The sequence below is a fragment of the Gnatocerus cornutus genome, chromosome 4 (assembly GCF_029298725.1).
Source record: "Gnatocerus cornutus isolate USDA-ARS CGAHR chromosome 4, icGnaCorn1.1, whole genome shotgun sequence".
NCBI classification, from domain to species: Eukaryota; Metazoa; Arthropoda; class Insecta; order Coleoptera; family Tenebrionidae; genus Gnatocerus; species Gnatocerus cornutus.
The window spans coordinates 5,693,178-5,708,055 of NC_142236.1; the positions used below are offsets into that span (position 1 = coordinate 5,693,178).

At 33.5% G+C, this 14,878-nt stretch overlaps 1 protein-coding gene across 1 annotated transcript in view; it reads left to right on the top strand.

Annotated features, from left to right (window-relative positions):
- Positions 1-1,818: 1,818 nt before the first annotated feature.
- Positions 1,819-14,878, top strand: part of LOC148176236 (uncharacterized) — a 124,387-nt gene continuing 111,327 nt past the window's right edge. Inside the window, exon 1 of the mRNA XM_088033676.1 lies at positions 1,819-2,314. The gene's annotated coding sequence lies outside the window, so the exon portion shown is untranslated. The remainder of the gene's footprint in view (positions 2,315-14,878) is intronic.

The following is a 14,878-nucleotide window of genomic DNA, read 5'->3' on the forward strand; positions in this document are numbered from 1 at the left end:
CTTTTACTGCTCTTTTGTTGTCAATTTCCAGAAATGTCAATGTTGTCACGATTGCCACACAGATAAAACTAACTTACTATGTTTTAGAGAAATTGCATTTGTTTGAGGACAGCGACAGTTTCCAAAATGTCAAAGTATTAAATGGGTCGTTCGTGGATATTTTTTGTTGCTAAAAAGCTTTAATAAGTCAAATGAAACAATTGAAAATGACAGTTGTTATACCTATCTGACCAATCATGGATTTAATTTAATTTAGTATCTAGATGGCTATGACATGGTCATAAAAGACTGGTATACAACGAAATAACGAATAATAGTAAGTTGGCTCTTGTCAAAAAAATTGTTGACGCCGAAGACGCACAGGAATCCGGTTCTTGACTTACCAGCGTCGCAGAAGGACATTTACAAATAAAATTAGCTCAGAATACTTTGGTCGTTTGTTTTGACAGTGACAATTTTGATTGTTTTTTTTGACAAAACTCCATCCATGTTCCTTCATATTCTAGTTCAACGCTTTACGGGCCTCATTAAAGCATTGTTTTTCAACTGTTTTCGATGCTTTAAGAAACTCTTTAAAGCACCTATTTCGTGAGTTGTGAGAATTACTGTCCAAGATTGATTTAATACAAATAATAAATATAATTTGTTAACAGTTTTTTGAAAAATGTCCCTAAATCGACACTTATTTTTTCAGAACTTTTATATTTCTTTTTCGATAACTTTGACATTTTAATTTGAAAATACAATTATTTATAGACATTAAGATCCTGTTTACAGAAGCTAAATTAAATCTTTAATTCTCATTTAAACTTAACATCAAGTTAAATTGACATGTGACCGTTTTACCACCAATTAAATCTCAGTAATTTTTAAATTACTGCGAAATTAACTTAATGTTAATTAAATTATTGTGTAAACCGACCCTAAATGAATTTAAACCTGACGAAAATAATACATTTTTAATACGAGTATTGTATTTGAGTTTTTTGATCTTCGATTAGAAAAAAATATGAATATGTAATTGATTTACTTTTTCCAATACAATATTAAATAAGATTATGTTATAAATTTGTCGAATATTTCACTCTCTCAAGTGTAAATAAATATTTTGAACATAAGGTAATAATTGTCATTGCATTTAAACACACTTTTAAAAAAATCAGTCAGGCCATGACTTTGACTGAAGTTTTGATAATACTGAATGTCACTGAGGTTCAAACAATCCTATAACAATTGTTTTTCAGTGTTACCAAATTATAAAACAAAGTCATGGCCCGGATATTTTTTTGAATGATCGCTGATATTTCATTGGGTAAATTAACCTACTCGTATACCAGCCGTGAATAATAATAATAAAATTCCCCAAACTTGATAACTTGCTATTGAAAATTGCTCAAGGTCAGGGGTTTTTCAACTGTTCAGGTATTTTTGGTTATTGTTGTTGTAATAATTGGATAATGCGCTTGAATTGAATTGTATACGTCACTAAAGTTCTTAACGCCATAATAGTGTTTTTGATTTTTTGAGTTGGTAATAAAAAGTGCAGACGCCGCGATCCCGTGAGGTCGTTGGTTCACTTGCAATTTCCCTAAATCAAAAATCCGCCCACCGGTGTCGTGTTCGGCAAAGGTCAAACTTCCCAGCATTGCCAACTTCGTCTGCAAGTTGCACCAGCTCTCCCGCCCTTCAGCTGTCAAAGCCATCTCCGACGCCTCCTCCATCCCCGGTATTTCCTCCTCCAGCAGCTCACGTGAGCTCCGCTACAAAGTGGTTTTACCGAGTCGGTCGTCGCCCCCCTCCCTTTCGCGCCCCACTGCGTTGTTTTCCTCCGCGCGCTGCGCCTCTCATTCGAGGTCTCGCACTGGTGGAAGTCGTTTCGCATCCGCGTCGTTCATTTGTTTCACCCATAGTGTATATTTTTGTGGAGAGCGTCGCGCCCAGCCATGGACGTCCGTCGGCCTATTTGTCGGCGTTTTTCACGTTTTTGAGGTGTTTTCCGTGAGTGTGGCGCCCTCTGTGCGGCTCCAGTGCAGTGCTCGCTCTTCTGTTCCGTTTCGAATGTTTACTTAACGATAAACTGTTGTGTGATTGTGTGTGACTATTTTGGTTCTTTTACCATCGCGCTGCCACGTCGCAGTGGGCTATTTTCGTCCGGTTGTGCCGAACCAGAACCCAAACCGCTATTTTTAAGTGCCATTTTACACTGCTAGCTCAAGTGAAGTGCATCGTGTCAGTGATTTGGATTACAGTGTCCTTTTGGGATTACGACGTCTTCACGCGGTATTGATCGACCGTTTTTCGCTTTTTTACAGTGGTAAGTACTCCCTTTTCTTCGTTTCTTTGCTTTTGACGCTTGGCTTCGGAGGAGGTGCCGCGAACAATGGCGAAGCGATGGGTGCAGGTATCTAGTAGCCTGCCGCCGACGGTACGTCACTGCAAATTACCCACCAAAACTCACCAAATTCCACTCAAGGCTGCCAAACTCTTTATTTGATAATCCCTAATCGGCGCTCGTCATTTGTTTCGCGAAATTCCAATCACCGATACACATTTCGTTTGATGTTTGTCAAAATCGCATTGCCAACGACTTTGACAGTTTAACATCACAAATCTTCATTTGTTTTCCTTGAACCCAGCCACCTTTGAACATCGTGCGCTCTTATTTCGAGTTTCGTGGAAACGGAAAAAGTCAATTTCAATTAGAGTTTCCAAAGCACACTTCAATTTGTCTCTAACAATGGGTTTTTCAAAGTTTTACAACGCCAACTGCTTTTAAGATCGCAGGAGTTGTCCACATTTTAACTTAATTTCCTCCGAGATGCAACAACGAGGATTAGATACATTAATCAAGCTTTGGCTTTTCAGCGCCGCAGTTCTACCAACATTTTCTTCTTATTAATTTAAAACACGATGATAGGGAAATTAATTGTTTTGTGGGTATCAATATTGCACATTTTTCGCGGGTGTAATTTCGCCTTTGATCGCATATTGTTTTGTACTGAATTTAATTTCTAATCGCACGTGCTTTGCTTTAATATAGCTGACAAATGCCAAGCGGTGTTGCAATTGTTTTTCGGAGATTCGATTGGGCAATTAAAAGATAGGTGCTCAAATGCGTGACATAACCTAATTTCTTATTTTGATCGACGGTTTACTTTGTGTAAATCAAGGTTTCCTCATCGTCCGAATTATCATTTGTTTTGCGAAATCTTGGTTACCTTGTTTACTTTACTCACAGATTTGTAGTGATTTTAATCAGTTCAATGACAGGTCACAACCAAATAAGAGAATGTCGCGTTGCCAACTCAAAGGAAAAATTTTTTTGATTGTTATTGATTGATTTTGGAACCGCCGTTTCAGTTTTAGCAACCAAATCGTTGAAATTGTCTGTAATTGAATTCAAACAGTGCTACCAATTGAAAAAATAAATTCAGCATTTTAGTTGCACAGAAAGATAATATAGGTTCTAGTCGTTAATTGCTATCAAAGTTGGCAGCTTTGTCTGCTCGTTTGACAGCTTGAGGTTATGTTTTACTTTATAACGTTTTCATTATTATTGACAATTCAGAAATTATTTTATTATATATTTTTGAACGTTCTAAACAGGGTTAACAACCGATTTTGTTAAATATTAGAACTTGACCACGGTCTTTGTCAAACTAATTGACAACTGATTTTCCATATGATGCTCAATCTGGTGCTTTTCTTTGAAGACAGTGCAGCCAACATAAAAGTCAAATAATTGTCACCAGCAATATAATTTATTACCGCGAAGTATTTCGAACTTTTATAAACAGATACTTGACCAATATTGTCAGATCTACCAACTTTGTAACACATTATGTGAAGAAAATGCGGCGGAACCGTTAATTGTACTTAACCCTTTTAAGTAAAATCTAATTAACAGTACTACCAACGTAGATTGTTCGGGTAGTTGCCGCGCACGGTATTGCCAACCTGAGAAATTTTGGGTGGGAATTTTTGTTTAAAGTTGGCCCTTCTAAAACCGAATTTCGCGGAAGTTCTGGATAATTAATTTGCAACTACCGAAATATAATAGAACAAGGATGTGGTGATTTATCAAATACAGCGATAACTGGAAACACTCTTGATTAGATTACATTCCGAAAACGGCCTACAGGAAAATCGAGCGTCATTTGTATATTTACCGGCTAAATAAAGTAATCAACACCTGTAAGCGCACCTTAATTAAAATCCAATGAAACGTCAAATATCTAGAAATATGTTTGATTAATGATAATATAAAATGTGTGGTTTAGTACGCGGCGGTTTTATTAACCAACCTTCAGCGTGACTATAATTACGTGATTTTATATAATTCACGGAAATCAAGGAGGGCTGTGCCCGTTTTGACAGTGGTGTTGTGTGAACCGGACTGGTGTCAAACGCATCTCGTCTCAGCACCTGCGTCATGAATTATTATAATTACAATCGTAGAATGCCGTGATCTTATCTACATGATTTCATCGAGCCGGCTTAACCTCAAACTTCACATTTTTGTTTTTTAATGTTGTCGCCCTGTCGACCAGACTTTTGACTAGACGATAAATTACAAAGTTAATAAAAACGAAGGTCAGTGGCGCATCTAACGGATATTACACAAATCAGGTATTAATTTCAAACCGCCGTAAGCGTAGACGAACGCACCTGACTTTGTGAAAAGGAAATTGTAAGCCGATTTCGGTTTCGGAGAGTTAAATGAGCTCAAGTTCGATCAGTACTGTTATTTCCGGTGGAGATTGAGGTTATGATTATGAGTTTTTGTGTATTACTATGATTACATGGGATTGGCTGCACTGTTTTGTTTTAAAGAAAAAAACATTTTAGGTCGAGAGCTGATAGCGACTGACCTAAATTCAAATGTAAAGCGTGATGTGGGTTAGTTGACACTGTTGCCAACTTAAAAAAGTGAGCGGACTGATGAAAACTCGCAATCTGTTATGTCACTATAATCTGCCGTAAACTTCGGGCCATGATTTGTCTGGATAAAAACTTGCAGTGATGCCAACATAAAGTCGGCGGATATCAATAAAACTTCCTGTACCTACTTAACACCAACGGACAAGTGTTACTAACAGGAAGTCGACCAGTTTTATTTAATTACTCTGAAGATTTTTTCTGATAGAAATAAATTGTACAGTGTTACAACCTGAAAAAATTGATTGGTCCATCGAGTCTGTCAAAAAGTTCTCATGGCCTGTCATGTGCAATTGTTTTTTCACTACCATCAATTTACGATTTAATCAGAGCCGCCAACGACGCAACAGAATTGTTGTTGAACAGACGCCTGGTGCATATAGGGACTTTGATTTGAGGCAGTGTTGCCAGCGGAAGAGATTGGTCTAGACGTGTCTTACCAGTGCCAAATATTAATTTTAAATGAAAAAGAAAGTTGTGAGAAGGATGACATTATGTTGATGTTGGAGGTTGGTAGTCCTGAACAATCTTCATCATTTTTTGACAGTTCGATCAGGTGTACCAAAATAAAAGTTTCGCTCTGTTAATTATGTTACATTGAAGAAATAACAGCAGTCAAAGAAAACGACATGTTGAAATGATTGTTCAGACGTTTAGTTGTAAACAGTGTTGCCAAAATTACTTGCAGTCTGACACAGTCTTGCCAATAAAAATAAACGAAGTAAACAGTTTAATTACTTGCATAAGTTGTACACCTACGACAGTGTTGCCACCTAATAAAATTCTTTACAAACACGATGAGATTACGCTTTATTTATAAACAGTATTATTACAAGGCTGCCAACCAAACAAAAACTTTAATAAATTTTAGACACGGCGAACTAAAAACTATGACATTACTAACCATTGAATTCAGACAGTGCTACCAATTTGAGAAAGTTTTTAATCCTCGATTGGATTATCAATGTTGGCCGCTTTGTTTCTTCGTTTGGCTGTTTGAGGTTAAGTTGTCTTTGAAATATTCGTAATAATTGTTAACAATTTAGAAACTAAACAGTGATACCAATTTACAAAACATGGAATTTTTTATATTTTTTCACATTATATGCAATGCTACCAACTGATACGGTTTTGACATAACTTTGAGCAGTGCTGCTAAACTAATTGACTCGTTGACAGTCACTTATTATTAATAGCAGTCTGGTGCCTTTATTTGAAGACAGTGTAGCCAACATAAAAAGTTGTATGTATAATATTCCGCGAAATATTACTAACCTTTGTATTATGTTCATAAAAGAATACCTGAGCAGGTAAAAGAGCAATACTAGCAGGTCTACCAACTTTGTAACACAATATGTGAAGGAAATGCAGTGGGAACGCCCAGTAAAGCTAACCCTTTTAAATAAGAAATGTAATTAACGGTACTGCCAACGTAGATAGTTAGGGTTGTTGCGGAAGCTGAAGTTACCAACCGTGAAAGTGCCCATTAAATTTGCAGTGTTGCCAACACGAAAAATCTTACCCTTTTAAATAAGAAATGTGTCTAACGGTACTACCAACGTAGATTGTTATTAGGCAGTTGCGAGAAGCGAGTTGCCAACATAAAAAATATAAAATTCCTGTTGTTTTCGTCGTATTTCTTAAATAACTGGAGCTACTTGATTCGCGAAGCTCGATTATTTGTTCTATTTTTATCTTTCAATTCAGCTGATGATAACAGGCAAACGACATTCGTCAATTCAGATAAAACACGATAATCGGATTTCGTTTTAAAGGCGATTCGGAGTTCCATCGTTGGGTTTATCACCCATCGTCCATCTCTTGGTTAATGGAAGACGAAGATTGGTTGCGCCCCCATGATTCTTGTTGGTCGGTCAGTGACCTTGATGGTTTAGTGTTGGGGCGCGCCTGAAATCGATAATTGGGTTCACTGAAGATACGAAATCTATTAGCAAACCGTAATTGCTATGAGGTTTGATGTCAAATGAAGTGATTAATAAATGTTATTTTAGAGAGAATCGATAGGGTTTTGAAGGGAAAAGGGAAATGTCAAGGGCGGAAAGAACTAAATCACACAGGAGCGCAGTTTTGCCAACAATATAGCGATCATAAATTCCGTAACAAGAATACGTGATGCTAGTTTAGTCAGTGTTACCAATTAATGAAGTGAGGTTTCGCTGTCAGAATCGACGTTGATGGAACGTGGATTAATTATAACGTTGCTAAACATGACATTGTAACAAAACAGTGGTACCAACTTGTGTTAAAAAAACTAGCGTAAAAGCAGCAATCCGTTAACTCGTAAGCCCACATTTGCTCGCCACTTTTTCCTCCATCATAACCTCGTAAAGCACACTAGCAATAACGCTGCAACTTCATTAAAATTAATTAGACAGGTTGTAGCGAACAGCGCGGTTCGCGATGATATTTTATGGTTTTACGTGTCGGAGTTGCTATCGATCGGAAAAGAGAACGAAGAAGAGGATTTAATTAGCGGTGAATAGAAACTAAAAATGAGGTTGGTATCAATGCAAACTTGCCAACAATAAGCGTCTCTGAAGACGTTTAATGAGACGAAACAGTTCCGAGAAAACGCGAATATCATAACACTGTTACATCACGGTGACTTTCACGGTTCATGGCCTGCTCCAATTAGAAATTTTTCACAGGTTGTGCGTCGGAAATTGTTTCAAGTTTCTCTTTGTTCGGATGACCCGATGATGAATTTTTGCCAAATTGACGGTCTGTGATTGTTGATTAGTCTTTCTGAGGGTCTTGACTTGGGCGAAATTGGTGTTTTTATGTCGTTAAAGGAGGCGGAACTGCTGGAAATAATGTAACGGGGCTTTTTAGAAAGTAAAATTGTAAAGCAAACGTAATAACGGAGTGAGAGAGGTCATCATTGTGTACTTTCGTGGATTACTGCGTACTTGGAGGAGCTGGCTTCCGGAAAGAGAAATGATGCAGAACTATAGAAAAACTATTTTTGAGATTTTTTACTACACTGTAATCACTGAAAATAACAATTATTGTTTCACATCTTAAGTTTCAAAATGTAAAATTCCATTAGATGGAAGATTAATTAATTAATATGTTCTTGCAAATCATAAAACGTGTTGAGGCTGTCTCACAATTAGAGCGAGAAATTCGATAATATTTTTTGTAGTTTCGAGGAGTTGCGACGTATCTTTAACGCTTAAAAGGGAGAAAGTTTATACAATAGGACCTTGATTATTCGGGCGGCGAATTATCCATACAGAGCCGAAGATGGTTAAAAAAATAAACCATTTTTAGTTGCCGTACCTGACTCTTGCAGTAAAATATTATTTTTTTGCATTTGTAATTCAAGAGCGTAAATTTTCGAAATTACAGGTGGCAATACGGAATTTTGATCCGAATGAAATGTAAAAATTTCTAAAAATTGTTTCCATCGCTCTATAATTTTGAGAATTGCTATAGGTAACAAGAAGGTTAAAAAGGGTGACTTCTCCAAATTTGACTGCAATAGCATTAAAACTACCAAAATTATAGCGGTTTACATGAAATTTTCGATATTTTTGTTTCGGACTAAATGTAGAAATTTCTAAAAATTGTTTTCATTGCTCTATAATTTTAAGAATTGGCACAATTAACAAGGAGGTCAAAAGGGTTGACCTTTTCAAATTTGATTTCAGTAGCATCAAAACTACCAAAATTAAAGCGGTTTACAGAATTTTTTTTTGAAATTTTTGATTAGAATTAAATGTGGAAATTTCTAAAAATTGTTTTCTTGGCTCTATAATTTTGAGAATTGGTACAGGTAACAAGAAGATTAAAATGGGTGATTTTTCCAAAAATGACTTCAATAGCGTCAAAACCGCCAAAATTACAGCGGTTTACATGAAATTTTAGAAATTTTTGATTAGAATTAAATGAAAAAATTTCTAAAAATTGTTTCCTTCGCTCTATAATTTTTAAAATTAGAACAGGCAACAAGAAGCTTAAAAAGGGTGACTTCTCTAAATTTGACTGCAATAGCATCAAAACTACCAAAATTATAGCGGTTTACATGAAATTTTCGATATTTTTGTTTCGGACTAAATGTAGAAATTTCTAAAAATTGTTTTCATTGCTCTATAATTTTAAGAATTGGTACAATTAACAAGGAGGTCAAAAGGTTTGACCTTTTCAAATTTGATTTCAGTAGCATCAAAACTACCAAAATTAAAGCGGTTTACAGATTTTTTTTTGAAATTTTTGATTAGAATTAAATGTGGAAATTTCTAGGAATTGTTTTCTTGGCTCTATAATTTTGAGAATTGGTACAGGTAACAAGAAGATTAAAATGGGTGATTTTTCCAAAAATGACTTCAATAGCATCAAAACCGCCAAAATTACAGCGGTTTACATGAAATTTTAGAAATTTTTGATTAGAATTAAATGAAAAAATTTCTAAAAATTGTTTTCTTCGCTCTATAATTTTTAAAATTAGAACAGGCAACAAGAAGCTTAAAAAGGGTGACTTCTCTAAATTTGACTGCAATAGCATCAAAACTACCAAAATTATAGCGGTTTACATGAAATTTTCGATATTTTTGTTTCGGACTAAATGTAGAAATTTCTAAAAATTGTTTTCATTGCTCTATAATTTTAAGAATTGGTACAATTAGCAAGGAGGTCAAAAGGGTTGACCTTTTCAAATTTGATTTTAGTAGCATCAAAACTACCAAAATTAACGCGGTTTACATGAAATTTCTGAAATTTTTTTTTAACTAAATGTGGAAATTTCTAAAAATGGTCTCTTCCGCTCGATAATTTTACCGATTAGTGCAGGCAACAAGAATAACAAAAAGAGTGGTTTCTTCAAATTTGAATCCTACAGTATCAAAACTTTTGAAATTACAGGTGTCAAATACGGAATTTTTACATTTTTGATTCGAATCAAATGTAGAAATTTTTAAAAATTGTTTCCTCTGATCTATAACTTTGAAAGTTGGTACAGTTAACAACAAGGTCAAAAAAGGTGACCTTTTAAAATTAAACTCAAAACTACCAAAATTATAGCGGTTTACATAAAAGTTTCGAAATTTTTGGTTAGAATTAATGTGGAAATTTCTAAAAATTGTTTCCTGCTTGATTATTTTACCCTTTGGTACAGTCAACAAGAATGACAAAAAGAAAAGTCTTTCTAAATTTGAACCTTAACAGCACAAAACTTTTGAAATTACAGGTGTCAATTCGGAATTTTGACATTTTTGATCCGAATCAAATGTAAACGCTTTTAAAAATTGTCTATTTTTCTCTACAATTTTGAGATTTGGTATAGATAACAAGCAGGTCAAAATAAGTAAGCTCTCAAAATTTGAATTTGATAGCATCGAAACTAAAAAAATTATAGTGATTTACATTAAATTTTCGAAATTTTAGGTTCTAAATAAACGTTTAAAAATTATCTGTTTTGCTGTATAATTTTTCCGTTTAGTACAGTCAACAAGGATGGCACAAAAAGTATTTTCCTTTAATTTGAATATTCTTGCGTTAAAATTTCAAAAATACGGAAATTTGACACTTTATTAATACGGAATTTTTGAAATTTTCTATCCTAACCAAATAAAAAAAAATGCAAAAATTCTCTCGTTGGCTCTATAATATTGTGATTTGGTACAATAGGATCAAAACTACCAAATTTATAGCGGTTAATATAAAATTTTCGAAATTTTTGGTCCGAACTCAATGTGGAATTTTCTAAAAAAATAATTTTACGGTTTTACGGTATGTTACAGTCAACAAGAATGAGTAAAAGTGTACTTTCCCTAAATTTAAACCTCACACCTTTAAAATTACAGGTGTCAATACAGAATAAAAAATTTTCAAAATTTAACATTTGAAACAAAGTCAAAATTGTCATTTTACGATTCGTCACAATGAATGTTTTTCTCCTCGTCTTCTAAAGACCTTGAGAGCCAGGCGATTAGTTCCCAAACAAAATTAACAACAATATAATGAAAAATCCGTTTAAAAATGTACAGCACTTTCACCGAAATCTCATAGCACTCGCTCATATGAGCTTATTTCGGCGCCTTGCTCTGTAAATAACTTGTATTTAATGATTCCGATAAACGAGTGTATTTATGTTTTGATTGCGTCAAGGTCTCGAATCTAAATCTGTATCACTTTCGCGAAACGTTATCAGCACAAACAATCCCAAAGCGGTTGATAATAGAAAAAATAATAAATTAAAACGTGTCAAACACACCGCCGCGTCCCGCCTAATTACACTTCTGAATTATTAACAACCCCTTTTCCACTCTCCGACCCTTAATTATGCGATTTATATTTGATCAAGCGAGACGTTCCCAAATCCGAACCGCTCCAAAGAGGCCATTTCTTGAAAACGAGGGAAAAAACGTACCCTTGGCATAAATCGTCGACCCATAAGCCCAACATAAACAACCAATCTTGTTCGAGCTGCACCCACTGGCTCGTACATCACCGAACTGTCACGGACCTATTTAGTTTAGAATTTGTACAAGTTCTGGACGAAGGGCGGCAAAAAGAGGCTAGTTCTGTGCGGACCGCGGAGGGTGTCAACCTGACCTTGGAATAATAGCGTTAGCGTCCGATTTTTTAACGTGAAATTGATATAGCGCGCGGCTAAAAACTTCGCCCGTTTGCAATAATTACCGGCGGGAGTCGTTAAATCGCGCAATTAAAATCCGGAACGTTAATGTGGTCGTGAAATTCAAACAGAACGGATTTTGAAAAGAAAAACGTCTCGTGTTATTTGCACTCCGTTTTAACTCGCCGTTTTATTGTAATTAGTGTTACGCAGCGTGAACTTAATCGTGATTTCTCTCTATACAACGTCCACATGTGAAAGTTATAATTTACATAACCTCGGGATTGTTGCGATGAACTTTACGCTCTTTGAGAAAAGTCGATCGAACACCGACAAAAACTGAGAGGGTAACTTGCTGATGCAGTGTCGGGATTAATGTTGGCTTCGTTATCGTACATCTACACCATATGCGGCATCATTTGTCAACGTTCAAATAAACGTTGATTGACGTTATTTGTTTTAAACGTTATGTTTCATTAGTTATTGTTTATAGAGGAATGAAAGGCACTACGGGTTCCGTGTTGGGTTTCACACAAACGTTTATTTTATAATTTTGTGACGCACGCGAAATATGGATCGTTCTCATTGATTTGCCGTTTAATGACACATTAAGCAACCTGTAACGTTGGAGGAAACGTTTATCGTTGCGAAATGCTTGGTGATTTCGAGTTTATTAACACACTAAAAATAAATGCTGTAATGGAGATTGGTTCTTGGGGTTTGAATTGTTTGGAATGGGGGGTACCGGTAGTCTTTCTGTTTTATAATTTTGGTTTACGATAAAGTAAACGTTAATTTTGGGATTTTTACGTTGTTATGCTAATAAGTCTTTTCCAAAATGTTTACAATTTTCAGGAAATTTTTTAAAATTCGTTTTTTTTTCTGCTTTAAGAATTTGGCACAAATCTTTACTGAATCAAGATCACTAATTTTCCCAAATTTCATTTCCATAGTGTTGGAATTTTTAGAATAAAAATTTTGGGAAATATTGGTTTATCAAAAAAAAATTTTAAAATTTGTTTCTTTTAGTGAAGCATCTTTTTAGGTTGTCATTTCTATAAAATTAAAATCACCAGAGTTTCCATTTTTTATCAAATTTCGAAAATTTTCCATTTATTCTTAAACCGAAAATTTTAACCTCAAAAAATGGACACAATTGATTATCAATCATCCAAAAATTTTACGGATTTTTACAAAACTCCAAACGACGACTAAACCACAAACTTAATTAAATCTCATTTCTATAGCCTGGAAATTATAAGAATAAGACTATATCACAATTTTCATAATTTTCAAATTAGATCCAAAAATGGAAATTTAAGAAAATCTCTATTTTGCGTTTTAACCTTGTAATTTCGCTTAATTAATAAGTAAGTGATATCTAATTGTTTTCCCAAATTTTATTTCGATACCGTAAAAATGACTAAACATGAATTTTTACAAAATTTTAAAAAGCTTTGATTTGATCAAATAACCAAAATGTCTGGAATTTGCTTTATTTGGTTTTAAATTTTAACATTCGACACAATTCACATAATTTTTTTTTCTACAGTCATGTAATTGTTGCATTAAGTTTATTTTTTCAAAATTTTGAAATTTTTTGTTTTGTTTTAGTATGCAAATGTCTAAAATTTGCCTTCATTGCTTTAAAATTTGGTAATTTGACGCAATTAATAAACAAATCAAGCCACTTACTTTTTCAAATTTAATTTCTGTAGCGTTCAAATTCCAATATGTAGTTACAAATTTTTAATCAGAATTTTAAAAATTTTTGATTTACACTAATATTTGCCCATTTTAATCTTGCAGTTTGACACAATTCGTAAGGAAATTATATTTAATAATTACATAAATTTAATTTCTATAAATTACTAAAATTACGGTTTTTTTTCAAAATTTTGATTTTTTATTTCTTAAAAAAACGACAATGTTCTATATTTGCTTTAATTGGTTTAAAATTTTATGATTTATTACAATTAATTAACAAATTAAAAAACTGACTTTCTCAAATTTCCTTTCTGTAGCGTTCAAATTTCACGAATTTTTGGTCAGAATTTTGAAAAGATTTTATTCATTTTAAAATTTATCCATGACACAATTCCTAAGTAAATTATATTTAATAATTACACAAATGTTATTTATACAGCTTTGAAATTACCAGAATTACGGTTTATTCAAAATTTTTGTAACTTTTGATTTTGATAATGTACTAATAACGAATATGTTGTTTTTATTTTGTGATTTGTGTTGCGTTGAAATTCAATTTTCGAATCAGAGGTTTGGAAATTTTCGATTTACCTTAAATTTTGTTTATTTAAATTTTGCAATTTTTCACGATTTATAAGCAAGTTTTATCCAATAATTAATTAATACCTAAATTTTATTTCTAAATTATTAAAAAAATTATTAAAATTATTAAAAATTCTTGTTTTTAGTGCAAATTTTCAAAATTTGCATTTGGTGCGTTGGCACAATCAATAAACAAATCAAGACACCAACTTATTTCTTTTATTTTTGTAGTGTAGAAATTCGAAGTTACAATTTTTTTAAAAAATTTGAAAATTTTCGATTTACTCAGAAATCGGAAACTTTTAAAATATGTTTATTTTATGTTTTAATCTTGCTGTCATATCTAATAAATACATAAATATAATTCTATAGCGTGCAAATTACTAGACTTTCCAAATTTTACAAAATTTTGAAAATTTTCGATTATTAATAACTAAATTTACTTTTATTGCTTTAAAATTTTGTGATTTGGCACAATCAATAAACAAATGAAGAGCATTGAAATTTCCAGAATTAGAAACGTTTGAACATTATTTTACCTTTAACCTTGAATTAACAAAGATTTGATCTAAAAATTTTGTAACCACAATTTCTGTTATTATTTAGTAACTTTAAACGTTAATTCACTTAACCACCATTAAACAGTTTGAACGTTATCTCGGCAACGTTGTCTTACGGTCTCTTCCTGTTTATAATGGTGCAAAATTTCCTTAAAGATTTATACGCAATTGTCAGTAACACAATTCCCATTCAATTATTTCGTTGTATCAATTAACCGTTGGCTATAATAACGTTTAATTAATGAAATTAAAAAAGTCAGCTCCTTCGGTTACCTTTGGTCACTTTGTACGTTAAAAAAAAACCGTAATCTATTTAAAAGGCACCCAATTAGTGCACCAAACCGCAGCATGTCACTAAATCAATACCGGCCCATTCTATTAACAAAAACTTTCCGCAGTGAAATTGAGTGAAATCCAGTGAAGTTCCGCCGCCAATAAAATTGTGAAATCGCCTCCGAAAAATGCTTGTTTTTTCTGTTTGTCCGGCGCGTTT